This window comes from Myiozetetes cayanensis, unplaced genomic scaffold, assembly GCF_022539395.1.
Source record: "Myiozetetes cayanensis isolate MyiCay16 unplaced genomic scaffold, myiCay2020 scf2-11, whole genome shotgun sequence".
Lineage (NCBI taxonomy): Eukaryota > Metazoa > Chordata > Aves > Passeriformes > Tyrannidae > Myiozetetes > Myiozetetes cayanensis.
The window spans coordinates 10,619,117-10,634,151 of NW_026087411.1; the positions used below are offsets into that span (position 1 = coordinate 10,619,117).

General features: G+C 42.6%; 1 protein-coding gene across 4 annotated transcripts in view; it reads right to left on the bottom strand.

Annotated features, from left to right (window-relative positions):
* The window catches only part of PLCB1 (phospholipase C beta 1), a 317,877-nt gene that overhangs the window by 130,769 nt on the left and 172,073 nt on the right, over positions 1 to 15,035 (bottom strand). The window lies entirely within an intron of this gene.

The window sequence follows — 15,035 nt, forward strand, 5'->3', positions numbered from 1 at the left end:
TTTGCAAATACTTATACCAAAAGAGGTGGTTATTTTGGCAATCACTTCTATTTCGAAAATTTGTGTTGTTTTGAACATTTTTAACGTGATGGTACCTGCTTCTGATGCGCTTAATTACTCATTACAATATTTGAAGTTATTAACCCAGAATAGAAAGAAAATCACTGCTGTAAATCCTTCAAAGCCTCTGAGCTCAGCTTTGGTACTGCACAGACTAAGAGCTGCCCAGCTGATGGCTGCACATTCCTATTTCCAGTCATTTTGCCACAGAAGTTCAGCACACACGAGCTGTGCTGCTCGTCAGGATAACACAATGTGTGTTATCCTGTGAGGCCACCAGCCTCAGCAGAGAGATTCTCTGCGATTTTTGTGGATTTTAGATAAAACTAAAAAGAAGAACTTGGTTTTTCCTAAGGAGTTAAGAAGACTCCCGGAATTAACTGTCCTAAACACTATGAAACAAAAGGTGGAATTTTAGTGACCTCCTCTTTCTTTTTCATGTTCAAAACAGCATGTACTATTTAAATTATTAGATATATTCCATTTAGGTTTAGGTTTTAGTCTTCTTCTTTTTTTTTTTTTACATTTTATATCCAATGTAGAATCATTCAGGTTGGGAAACACCTTTAAGGTCATTGAGCCCACCTCTCCCCCCATCACTAAACCACGTCCCCAAGCCCCACATGGTCTATTAAATCCCTCCGAGGACGGTGACTCAACCCCTTCCCTGGGCACCCTGTTCCAGTGCTTGATACAGAAATGACTGCACAACATTTCTGTGAAGGAAAGATAAATTAAAATACTTTTATCACCTGTTAACAGGCTGAACCTCACAGCTTCACTGGCAACACGAGGGTTTGAGTAAAAATTTCAGGTTACTTTGTGACTCAACTCGGTTCCATTCCTATCAGGCTGCAGCTTTTCCAAGAAATGCACTCGGTGTTTCTCAAGCTGAGAAAACCACTTGCTCCTTGGCCTCAGGATGAAGTTTATAAAGGTAGAGAGAGATGAAAAGATGCCCTGTGTGGCTGCATTCAATCCTTTGAAAAGACACAGTATAATCTGAAAGCTCAGGTTTCCTAAAAGGCAAGATTTTTCAGTCTCGTGCAAATACTGGCAAATGGCAGCAAACAGAACCCCCACGGGAAGAGACTCTGTGTAGAGCTCAAATTATTTCAAAAGTGACACAAAAATATCCTGCAGTTTAAGTTTCGCTCTCCCATGAATCTTTTCCCTCCACTGGCTGCATGTTTAGTGTTTATGGTACTTCTTGAATAAGTATCTAAATTTCCACCAACTGATACAAATTAAATTTAAGGTAAGAGGGTACCAAGATGATAAAAAGTGTCATTTTTTCATGGATCTCAGAGGAAATTCTGTATCAACCAGACCTCAGTCTAAAGGTCATCTCCTGACTGTGACACAGCTGCTTGTGGGCAGTGGAGTTTAAGGGTATGTTCACCAAGTACCTCACCAGGGTCAGGAAAGCATTTTGGAGGATGATGCAAAGAAACTGCAAAGAAAGCACAAGGCTGTCTTATAAAGCTCCTAAATACTGGGTATGATGGCAAGTGTTGCGGGAAAACAGAGAGAATGATCCCGTTTCAGGGCTCTGTGAGGAAGGAATAGGATTGTGCTCCCAGACAAAGACAGTTTCATGGGTAAACAAGTTAATCACAGGCTTTCACGGAAGAGAAAAACACGAGAGGGATATAAAAACAGTAGTTGTGTTCCAGAGATGAGGAGTCAAAAAAAAAGGGTCTCATTTAGATGTGGGAGAAGAGCACCAGAAATGCCCTGAAGTTGCCAAGTTGGTGTATTACTAGATGGGTTACTTTCCTTTTTTATTTACAGGCTGGAAGTTCCAAAGCTTTGTTTTATGTCTGTGGGAGATGAGAATTCATCTACTCTTCACTCTCCCCAGAGTCAGACAGATAAATGTGTCCGCTCAAGGGCCTGTCTGGGAACGGCACCGTCCTCTGTGAGCTCAAAGGAGCAGGGTTGTCTATCTGGCTTCACTCTCTTCCAGGGAATTGTCATTCCTCTCCTCCTCTCCCTGGCTGAACCTCTGGCTCACAGTTTCCCTCCCGATGATGGACGGCAATCACACCAACAAAGGAGGAGAGCTGATAACCTTCTTCTTTTCGTGTTTACAGTCAACCACAGGATGTGTCAGTGATGAATCAGCCTCCAGTCAGACTGAGGGAGAGAGGCATTAGGCACGCACCAGAGGGAAAGAAAAGAAACATATTTGAAATGGGACGCTTTTTCAAAGCAAATTCATCAAAAGGGGAGTTATCTGGGACTGGCTCAGGAAGGTTTCTAGACGTGCAGAGTAAGTGGCAAATCAAGTAAGTGCGACTATGAATTTGGTTTTCCAAATCAAAGACGTTTTCTCCAGGTTTTAAAGGCAAGAAATTAGACAGCCCATCCCTTTTGGGCTGCCGGGTTTGAATGACTCAAACGCTGAACTCCTCTAGTCTGTTCAAGACTTGTCTGACCAAGTTTGAAGCAGAGAGTCCTTTCCAGCAACGCATTCTCCTGTCCTCATCCAGCACCTGCTGACAGAGGGCACACACCGTGTCCTGGGCTCTCTCAGTGCAACCTGCTGGGTGCTCCACAGACTTAATATAGATATTTTATTAATATATTTTTAAAAATTTTTTTTATTTTCAAGTTCACTGAAAAAGAATAATTTTGATACCAATGTGATCCACAGCCTTTTTGACCCCTGCCATGCGTGTATTTGCCCTTTTAGGGTGACAGATGCACTTGCTAAGAACAACTTATCCCTTAGCTGATGATCCAGGTCATATTATTTAGTCCTTAGATGTGAAGTTCTCAAACTCAGGGTACCAAAGCACACTGTTAACCTCTCCACATGAACAGCTCTGCTCCCTTATTACCACAATTAGCTGCAGACACTCCTAAGGAGATGAGCAAAATATTCTTTATCAACATCTTGAAGACTATCAAAGCTCTATGAATCAAAGGCCTTTTAAAATGTCAGTGAGTTTCCCTGTGGAGATGATAGGAAAGCACATGGAAAAATAAAAAAAACCACCAACCAAGCAGCAAGACCAAATTTAGCAGATATTCAGAAGAATTATGCCTATTTACTATTGATTACAGTAACTTTTGGAACACCTGAGCTGCTGAAGTTCTGTCAGGTTTGGGAACACGTCCATGGGATGCCCAATAAAGAGCAGGACATTGGCCATACCCACATAGCTCAGAGTTCACTTTGTAGGGTAATCATTTCTGGCATTAACTGATGTCAGAAAACATCAAAACATTTTGATGCTTTCTGACAGAGGAGTATCTTTTTGACTCTTTCAGTCAAAAGGCCTGAGGGGCAGCTTGTTTTTTTTCTCCTCCACTGAAGTCCAGAAGCAGCTTCAGCTCAAGGACTGACCCTGGAACCAGGTCAGGAAAACCAGTGTTTTGGATGGGACACTTCTGTGCCTCAAGGGTTGACATTCCCAGAGGGAGATGGAACTTGTCACCTCTTCCGTATTTGCCTGCTCACAAGGATGGCATTGGCAGCCAAAGATCTTTAGAATCTATTAAAAATCAAATTTAGTCAGGTCAGATTAAGGCTAGAGCTGGTCAGAGGACTGTCTGCTCATTTGGTAAAAAAACCTTCTCTGTTTGGTTCTGCTGTCTTGAGAAAATTATCAAAGAAAACCATACCTTAAATCAACCTGAAACAAAATGAGAAAATAGGGGGAAAAAAAAAGAAGTCAGAAACCTAAAATAAAATAATAATAATTAAAAAAGCTTAAGGTATTCCTGCAATTTTCATGAACAAAGGCACGGTAATGATATTTTGTTAGAAACCAAGATTCTGTGGACAGAAAGATAAACACAGATTTCAATCAGACTTCCAAAACTTCCTCCTGTTAAGATTTTGCTGGAAATCATAAGAATAATGTAAATTTAAAGAGGCAACTCAGCCACACTGCTGCCAACCTCAGTGAGAGCTCCTTTCCACTGTGGATGGTGTATTTAAGTGCAGCTCTTAACCCCAAAATCCCAGTTGGTGTGTGCTCTGCACAGTACAACAAATGCCCTAACATCTTTTATTAGAATCACCAGCTCTTTAAAGTTTTTCTTTCCTGAAAACTAACACTAATAATACATTTTGCTGTTGATTTCTAACTTACATTCATAGCTATAAGGGTGTTTTAAAATTCCCTGGACTCTACAACCACAATCCCAGAAGGTTATAGTTATGTCCTGATAGCTTCAGGAGAGACTGGAAACAGAAATGGCTACAGCCTCTCATCTCAGTTTCTTTCTCTTCAGAACAAGATTTCCCAACACTCCAAACTGCACTTCTATTTTCCTAGCTCTTTACGTATCCCAGGAGAGGGAATACAGGGGGGAAAGAAGCATAATTAGATAGCTACATATGCAAAGAGTTTTCCAGGAAACACTCGAGTTTGAGCTTAAATTAAGTGAAGAACCTTGCTAAAATAGGACTTTACATTGCAACTCTGTCAGAGGCAGAACTCCCACAGATTTTCTTCAAATAGAAAAGCATCTTATCTGCAAGAATGCTTTATCACAGACTGCCTATCAACACAAACGTATGGACATGCACGTATGGCCAGCATGGATATGTATTTGACCCAGATACCAAAATACCAGCTTCTTAACCCTTTAAGCAGTGGGTAAGTTGCTGGTTTAGGGGTAGCATAAATAAATCCTAAGTGACTCTCAAAACCAGACCACTTCCCCCCACTGATGACTGGAGTGATCCAACCAAACCCTGCAGCGCTGCCCAGCACAGGAGACCAACTCAGGGCAGGAACTGCTCTCTAAGGCTCTGTTACAATGGTTTTGCACCACCTGTGGTAGCCAAAGCACCCAGCTCTGGTCTGCAATACTTCTTGGGCCCATGGAGATCCCTAATTGTTGCTTCTCATCTTTGTATCTACAGTGCTTCATCCTGTCCAGTGGTCTCCCTTCGGGCCCAGCCAAGCGAGGAGTGCAGCACCTCCCTAGGGAAGTGTCTGCCCCCCTCCCTGGGTCAGCCAGGGAGGATTTTCCCACCTGGAGCCTGCTCTCTGCCTCCAAAAGGAACAAGGCACAGGTGTTGCTGGTTCCAGGACATGTCTGGGCTGCAGGTGAGACAATCCCACAGCAAGTGTCCCACCCCAGAGGGCTCATCACTCTGCACCGCTTCCAGAGCAGCAGTGAAGGGCTGCAGACAAAACGTTCCTGCTAACTGGCTTAAATTCACTGCCAACAACCCCCCACCCAGACCTCAGAGCTGCTTCAAACACCCTTTCTGTCACACCAAGCCACAGGAGAGGGCTCAGAACTTCCCATCAAGTGGATTGACAGACTCATCCTTCAAAGGAACACGTCTTCCTTCTTTCCTTGCCTTGTTGAGATTGAAGTCACAGCTCTCAAGTCTGTGTTTCAGGAATCCCTTTCACTGATTAAGGAGAATGTCCATACATGGGAATCATACCTACAAAAACCCAGTGACAGGATTGTGTCTGTCTGTCTCAATGACAGTCATGTGAAATGAATAAACTCCAATTACTACATCAAAGATATTCAAAACAGTGTTCTCCAAACTCTCTCTTCTCTAATTACACAGAATACACAGGAAGTTTGATATTTAAATGGATTCATTTTGTATCAAGTTATTCTTACCAAATTCACTGCCATTAAACCAGAAGTACATTGAGCCCAATAAAGATAAACACTGCATTATGGCCTTAACACAAATAATGCCTTCACACGTTTCACAGACGAGTTTCAGATCTGTATATCACCAAAATATTTGCAAATACTTCTCCCTTTGAAACTCCTTTTCCCTCCTAGGTTTCAGAATGGATTCCAAATGTATCAGGATATCACCATAGCTACCTATGCACAGAAATAGAGCCGGTTTCTTGTTTAAACACCCCAGTCATCGAGACATCATCTCTGTGCAAACTCGGGCAGTGTGTACAAAACACAAGGATGCTGCTTTAAAAAATGCTCTCACTTATCTAAACTGGTCTCAGCTTGACCATCTGCTCAGCTAACGGGGTGGAATATTTCTGGAGGATAACACAGTCTGAGCTAAAAGGAGTCCGAAACGCTTCAGACAAAGAGGCAGTGCCTGCAGAAGGGGATCCAAAGGATCCACTGACTCCTAGGATGGATCACACCGGACCTGTGCAACAACAACACTGCCTCAGATGACACTGAGAACCGAGGGCTATTCTTCCCACAGGCACTACCACAGATGAAAGGACACCACAAATCACCCATCAGTCAATCCTGATTAACCTTCTCTGTGAAACACCTACTGCAGAGTAAGAGTTGACTTTCCCAAAATAGCCAAATCCAATTCCATGCCTGAAGTAAGAATGTCAATACGTCAAGTTTACCAGCAACACCTTATGAAGAAGAGAAAAGCTACTTCTTTTTCCGTGATGTACAACTTTTGAGGAAGACGGAATATGTGCCTGCTTAAAACATACCATTCCTCTTTTTCTGACCTTTCCCATAGTTCAAGTGATCCAAATCCAGCTTCCCTGGGTCTCTCATACTCTCACGACAAACATTAAGCAAATACTCAGCTGGAACATTTTTTTTAATTCTCTTTCTTCATGTTTCGTATTTCTCACGATTTTTCTTCCAGGTTCATGGTATTTAAGTTTCAAACTGTTTGCAAGAGTGTGTGTTCTAAAAAACCAACCAGCCACAAGTATAAACCATCTAAGTAAAATCAGACCAACCGTGGTATTTCTCAGTCCTTCTGGATGAGGTCGTGATTAACACAAAAGAACTTCACCTCTCACGGGGTAAACCTTAATTTATGTGACAACTACAAAAAGGCAAAATACCAAGAAGCTACAACCAGGCCCAATCTCCTTCTAGATGTTTCCTAACTCACAAACATTTTTTTACCCGTTTTTATCAGCCGCAGATGGCTCATTATTTTCAAAATGACCTTTAAGCACACACACACACAACTTCCCCCCTGGCTGCTTTTCCTTCCTCAAAAAACACTGTGAGATTTTCTTCGGCGTGATTTTAAAGGCAGAGATGAAGAGACTGCGGTGAAAAGAAACTTCTCTCATTTTCATGTCACTTTTATTAACTCGTTTTCTTTGGGCTGTAGGAGACCATTGAAAAAGCTATAAAAAAGTCCACGAATGGAATGATTTCTACAGTGAGTTTCAAGAGAGCCCAGGGCAGGAAGAGCTGGAACGGCAGCTTAATTTTCACTTATCTATAAAATCTCGTATGCATTGTTCTCCCAATTCGGGGTTGCTGTGTAGAGCTATTTTAATAGGGTTGCTTCAGAGGTTGAGGTACAATCAGCTACTCATTTATATGTCATTTGTAACAATCTGAGATGCTTGAGACGAGCTGAATGAGAGGCACTGCCTGAATGCCCACCTCGCTGCTTTGGAGAGCTCCAGGAGGGCTGCAGCACAATCACTTGCATTTTAATGGCTTTTTTTTTTTTTTTAGCTGATGGGAACATGTACATCCAGACGGTCTGGAATGCTGGATGCACCAACTACCCACCCCTACAAACACAGCAGATGAAACACAAGAGCTGTAACTGAAAACATCTGACTAACGAGCTGTTTATTATTGAAACGTTTCAGGCTCATCAGGAGAGAAAAACACCAGAAAACAAACTAAAAAAGAAGACTGCCACGCTAAGCAATATTTTGTTCTGCCTTACCTGTCTGAGAGACATGTTTTGCTGTAATTTTTTTTTCAATTACAGAGTCATGTGGGATGCTTGATGCTAAAGGTTTCAATTTACCTGATTTTAATTATTGTAAACACTCACGGCTCCCATTACCTTTAAGTATTTAATTCTAGGAAACTCATTTGCAGCATTGGAAAGGAAAATAAACCATCTCAATGATGATGCAACGAGAGTCATAATTGTTTCCTTCTTGGACTGCAGCAGATACTCAGCTCCTGCAAATCAGTCCATGAGCTTACTACAGGCTCTTAGTGGTACATCCAATTAACTCCTGGTGGACAACGAGGAGTTCTCCTGCTCTGCCACCTGTCACAAACCTTCACTGCCTCTTATTACATCAGCTGCAGGAACTCAGAGGCAGAACTATATGTAGACACTTGACATCTGAATATTGGTGCCAAATTAGCTCTCAACAGCTGGATGGTGCCTTGACTCTGAAAAGGTGACAACAGCCATGAAACCACCTAAAAAACCATGGCACAATCATACAGCAGGTGCCACTGCTTGGGATGGTAAAGTTAAGGGAGAGGAAGTAACGTAATGAAAACAAATTATATAAGATTGCTTTCCGCAAGTTGGTTGGCTTCAGTTTACTCCAGAGAGGAATGATTTTCCCTAAGTACATTTTAACTTTTAAAAATAAGTATCTACCAGAAAAAATAGAGTCCTGTTTTAGTAGACAACATGACTTCTGAAAGTAAAATCTACAAGGAGTATGAGTAAGAACTAAAAATATGTTTTTCTGACTGAAGAGAGAGAAAACAATGAATAAATGCAGAAACTGGATTTGGGTGGTTTTATGACAGATCCATTTTACCACCTGTGAAAGGACAGGAAACCTGTTCAGTCAGTGCTAGGAAAGGAACATCCAAGCACTAATGTCTTTGGCAAGCAGCTGCAGAGAGGGATTCTTCAAAGGATGCCATGGAGACATTATTTTAAGGCATTTGTTTTGTACTCTTTGGTTTTGAGAACTTATTGATGAAGGGAACATAAAAAAGGGTGGCTGGATCAATCTGAGATCAGATTTGAAAAACATAACACATCAACTCAGAGAACAGTGCTGATGAAAACTCTGAGTACTACATGGCTGTGAGCAGCCAACCAGTGTGAGAATGCCAAGATAAGGAGGAGGAAAAATCAGTGTGAGGAGAAAGTGATGGAAATGGTCCCAAAAGGAAACCTGTCTATGTGGCATGAGGTGTACACGAAGCAAAATCCAGATGCAGACATTTGGTGCAGTGAGCAACTCAGGGTATCTGAATTATTCACAAGTGTTACAGAAGCAAAATTCATTCATAAATACACGTCTCTGCCTACACTCCTGCAGATAAGATGGATTAAGACAACTACACCCAGTTTGGTCCTTCCAGCTTCTCCATTTCCATCAGTTTTTCTCCTGAATCACAGGAAAAGCACCGGTAGCTGTTGCTCTTTGAAAAGCAGATGTTAACTCTGTGAACACCTCTGCAGATAAAACCACAAGCGTATCCCTGATATCCACCCATGGCTCTTTTCCACAGCATAAACATCTGGGGAAATGCAAGGAGCTACAGGAGATTTGCCACCTCAAAACCTCACACGACCCTTGTCTAAGCACCAATATCTGATGACACACAGAAATGGAGAGACAACAGGAATTCTGCACCAACTCACAAACTTAACAACTCTCCTCAATTCAAAGAGGTTATCCTGGATTTGCAGGATTTGAGAAAGGGCGAAAATTGGCAGAGGAAGTTTAACAGTTACTAATTGTTTTTAAATGTGTCTTGTACAAACCATGGCAGCTTGCAAAGAATTCAATTTCTTATATTTAGGAGGTGGATCAGCATTTCTCTTCCTAATATCACTTGCTAAGTGCCAGAGAGACTCCTAGTTATCCAAGAATTTAATGAACTACATCCAACAATTTAAGGTTGTTTCATTTAGATAAGAGGCTTTCCAACCAGAAGGATAAAACAGCCTTCAAGGCAGTGGAAAATAAACCACATTTTGATGTGTATAAACTACCCAAGCAGTCAGTTAATTCTAAAAATCAAATTTTAGTTGGGAGAAGTCGAGTAAACAGGTTTGGCACCCAGGCTGCTCACCAGAAGTGTGGACAGGAGGCTGGAAAGTCCTTCACAAACTCCAGGCCACACTTTGTGCTCCCCCCTTTCCTGCATTTCCCAAGGATCCCCAGTGGAGTATTTGACTGAGCAAAACTATGAATTCTCAGGGTTTGACCAAAATATTTCTAAAAGCTTATTAAGTCCACTGTTTTTTTGAAAAGGGAATTAAAAATATTTTGTGCACTGAGGCTACACTTTATCCATTTGGATCCTTTCCAACACATCCTTGGAAAAACAAATAGTTACAACACAAGCAAAATTGGAAAGGAATATTCTGCAAAGATAAGAATATCCTAAATGTCACTCCCCCAAAACATCATCATTCGACACTGGGTTTTAAATGCACAGTTTGCATAACGACAGAGTTAAAGATGTAACTTCAAGTCAGAATTAAATAGCTTTACAATATTTCTGTTGTTGAAGGTGGAGTATTTTAGAACAGTAGCCCAGTGCTTATGCAGTGATTTGTAATGTATTTCTATTCAATCTTATCAGTCAAACCAAATCATGTAAAGCAGCTGCCCACATGTAATACCCCAGCCCTGGGGCCGCAAGCTCACGGGCTCAGCCAAGAGTTTTACTTTAAAATACAGATATAGGGTTCTTTAGTAATTCGAGATAGCTCAAGAGAATAAGCCACACACTTGTACTGATAACTCAGGAGAGAAAATAGGGGAACTTGGCACAAGTTCCAAAGGGCACCACACAATCCTGACAAAGCACTCCACCACAGAACCCACCCAGCACAGACTGATCCACAACACCCAGTCCAAATCCAATCCCTCCGGCTTTAAACTACCCAGAACATCAAAAAAAGAGCAAAAAGAAGCAGAGGGACAGGAAGAGAGAAGGAGGAGAAAGAGGGCGGGCAGGTCGCACAGCTCCCACGAGCACCTTGTGGCAGAGCAGCTCTCGGTGTCCCGATGGCAGGGCCGGCACCGCGTGGGGAGCACACGCCTTTGGGTTCATCGCTCCGGTCCCCCTGGACACCCCCCGGGCCCCTCTGCCCCCCCGGCCACTCCGGGGCTCCAGGGCGGGGCGGGGGGCGGTGTTCCCGCTGTCCCTGCCGGGCTGAGGCTCTGAGGGGCTCCCGGAGCTGTGGGGGGGGAAGTTTTCCCGCTGCCTTTGAGCGGCAGCTGCTCCGGGGCTGCCCCGTGAGGGCTCCAGGGGCTGCCGTGAGGGACACGGCGGCACCGCAGCCACGGCGGGGTCGGCACAGCCTGCCCTGCACACACACAAGGTGCTTCCCACCCAACAGTTACTGATCCGTGTCTCTCCCACAGAAAACATCAGTGAAAGGCAAATAAATGGTCCTTCTGACAAGAGGAACCAGTGAGGCGCAACATCAGCGAGGAGCAGTATCAGACCACACTAGCTCAGAACGTGAATACCAGCCTATGGGTGATTTAGCACATTTACATACACTAGACAGTGAGAAATGTGGCCTTTGTGACCTCTGAGTGTCTGAGCCGCCCTTTTGTCTCCCAGCCCAGGCGCGGAGCTGTTGTTTTCCCAGTGCGAAGCCAAGGTGAACGGTGATCAATGGCCAGCAAGGAGCAGCAGCCGGGGAGAGGGCTGAGAGGGCAGCCCTTTAGGAAGAGGGATGAATCCAGGGTTTAGTCTAAAGCTGGAAGGATTTAAGGGTTTTGGATCAGGAGATGCTCATTAAATCCCTGATGCTGCAACTTGCTAAAATTGGTTATCCAGAAGCATACACGATTCCTGCTCTGTGCAACAGGCTGGAGCATCAAGCACAGACAACTTGACCTGACCTCCAACAATAAATCATCATTCAGCTCTGCAACTCAGTTCTGCTTTACAGCACATGTTATAAAGCATTAATGCCTTGCAGTTCTTGAGTTCTTTCACACACACCCCCTCCTTTTTCCCTCTATCCTTTAAGAGGAAATAAGGAAACAAACAAAACCTGAAGAACTCTCATGATAAGAGAGATCAAGAATCCTGAATTTCAATGTCATTCCCTCAACTCAGTAAATTGAGTTTTTCTCTCTTTTGCTTCTCTAAAATTCTACTGAATTTCATTTTCCTTATATTCCCAAAAACAACTCCTGCCTCACTGCAAGTATTAACACACAGCAGAAGCCTGTTTTTCTTGGAATGATTTTTAGAAAGAGGAATAAAACTTACATACTTACACATCTAAATAGACTCTGAAGTGATGAAGCACATAACCTCATTGCATTAATAGGAACAGACTTTCCCTTTCTTGCATATATATATTTACTTCTTTATTCCCTCTGGTCTAGCCTGATTATTGTACATAAATAGATCCTAAGGTGGCTTGCTGCCTTTCTATGCTTTGCAATGTATATGCAATATTTATGCAATATTCAACATTACCCTGTTGGTTTCACAGAAAGTAAGAAAAGGCTTGAGGTTTAGTTCTATTTTTTTAATATTACTACAAAATGCCTGTGGAAGCTTTCTGTAATTTCCTGTTATATTTAACTTTTCAAGGGAAACTTCTGATAGAAAATCGTGCTTTGAAAAAATCTTCTAAGTCTGTGGAATGACACCTTCGGAGCAGCTCTGCCAGCAAGGTGACCTGGAGTGACAGTGACTCCTAACACACACACACGCTGGATAAACTTACCCCACAAACCAAACCAAACCCCCTTCAGATAAAAATCTTGTCTGTAATGGATTGGTATTATAAATAGAGGGATCAATAGTGCCTGCAGTCAGCCTGAATACTTAAATTAATGATTCCCCAAAATAGCAGTAATGCAAGGCCACGTGGCACAAGCTGGCACCTACCTGAGACTACAGAGCATGAGCAAGGCAGGGTCAAAGTCATCTACAGCCCTCTCTTTTCCCCTTTTCCGTATTTTCCATACCATTTAGATACTTAAATAGGTCGGGGTTTATTTTATTTGCTCAGCGGGCTTTTCTGAAAAAAAAGGACTTAAATTTGTGTCTTTGGCAATCCAGAATCCTTTGAGAATACTGTGTACTATTTACATATCTATAATAACATATATATATTTATATTTATATAACATAACTTATATTGGAAGTATGATCTGGGTATTATCTTTATATGTGGTAGTGGCATTTGCCCCTTTCTGTGGCTGCAGGTGGCAACTCACTGCGCAAGCACAAGTAGCAACAGGGAGTAAATCCCCAGCAAAATTTTTAAATGTCTCTTTTGATTTTGTTTTCAATCACATCTCAGAACTAAGCTGCTGGAAGAAGGGAACAACAACGTTTTGAAAGAGGGATAAATGTAACACTGGGAAACAAAAAAGTCCAGCTTTACATCTTCTTCCCTTGGAAAAAAAACAACCTGTGCTGACGAAACAAGCGGTGAATGGAAGTGGTGTTTGAGCAACCTCCTGGGCAGGATTCCCAGAAGAAATTTATTGCTGGCTTATCAAGTTTCTAATCTGTTTTTTTAACCAGGCTACTGGCCAGGTGTAAATCTCCTGAACGGTAGGAAACTCACTATAGAGACAGAGCCTTCCAGGCTACAGGGGATGTCACCTCCCCACAAACGTGACCTGCTGAGAGCTGTTCCTGCAGTTCTAATGAGATACTGCAGGAGCTTATCCAAAAACACAATTATACTCATGTTTCAAATGGATTATAAAAAAAAAAAATCTTAATCATTACAACCAAACAAAAAACCCCACCCTTCCACTGCTGGGATTTTCAGTGTTAATACAAAAGAATGAGAAATTTAAATCATAATGGAGAAAATTTAAATTACAGATAAGTGAGGACAAGTGACCCAAATAAACTTTACTACAGCTCTCAAATCAGTTTGCCGCAGCCCACTACTCTGCTGGAACCTTTAGCAAACACACCTTCATGTCACAGATTTACTGTCTTGATTTCTTCTACCATTCTGCACCACTGAAGAGGTTACAGCCTCGTGTGATCCAGCTTTTCTCTGCCAGCCCTAAATAAAATGGAATGTCCACGTTCTTCATTTTATCCTTGCTCAGCCTTCAAACTTTGGAAGCTTGATCCTTAATCTTTTTATGTCATGCTATTCTTCCTAGAAATGAAGGAAAATGATGGTGCAGTTCTCACTGTTGGCCATGTTCTGTGAGGGGAACACTCACCATGAAATTCACTTACTGTTCCAAAGGAAAACAAATGTCCATTGAAAAACAAGTTGTTATTTTTTTCAAGCTGAGAGCAGCTCAACAAGTTGCTTCCCCTCAGATCAAGTGTCAGCAGCAGTGAAGCAAACACCTGATGAGAGCATATTTTATTAGATCAACTGTCAGGTAAATTCTCTTTTGCTTTTAAAAACAACACAGCCACACACAGGGGAAAAAAAAAAAGAAAGGGAAAAAAAGAAAACCAAAACAGGAAGGACTTTTCCAGGTAGGTTTCTAGAAGATTGCTTAAAAAAGCTTCCAAGTTCTAAATTAATGCCATTAAGGGAAGCACTGTGCAAGAAGACTTAAGAGATGCTGAATGTTAACACAGCCCATGCAGCAAACCATAACATAGGATAAAATATGTACAAGATAATTCAGCAAAATTAAGCTCTGTTAAAAAGTAGCTCTAATATTTGTATTCTTGGTGGTTCCAACCTAAACCTCCCCTGGCACAGCCTGAGACCGAGCCCTCTTGTCCTACTGCTGGTTCCTGGGAGAAGAGATCACCTGCCCGCCCCCCCTCCTGTCAGGGAGTTGCAGAGAGTCATGAGATCACCCCCGAGCCTCCTCTTCTCCAGACTAAACACCCCCAGCCTCTCCTCACAGCACTTGAGCTCCAGTCCCTTTCCCCAGCCTGGTTGTTCTTCTCTGGACCTGCTCCAGCCGCTCCATGTCCTCCTGAGCTGAGGGGCCCAGAGCTGGGCACAGCACAGTGCTGAGTGCAGGGCAAGGATCACTGCCCTGCTCCTGCTGCCACACTGTTCAAGTGTCCAGCCTGCTCTCAAAGCAAGGATTTGCTCTCAAATGTCACCTTGCAGCCCCTGGGAATGCATGTGTGGGGTGCCCCGCTGACCTGCACAACAGCCATGGCTTTGGGACACCAGTTCTAGTGCCATCCAGGTATTTCACATCCCAGTGTGGTGCCATCCTACCCATTAAAATCAGCACCCTGCAAATTCACAGCAAAGGTGCCCACCAACTTCACTTGGGGTTTACTTTGGTTTTCAAAGGACTTTTAATTACATTTACAGCTACTCCAAGAACTCTTTACAC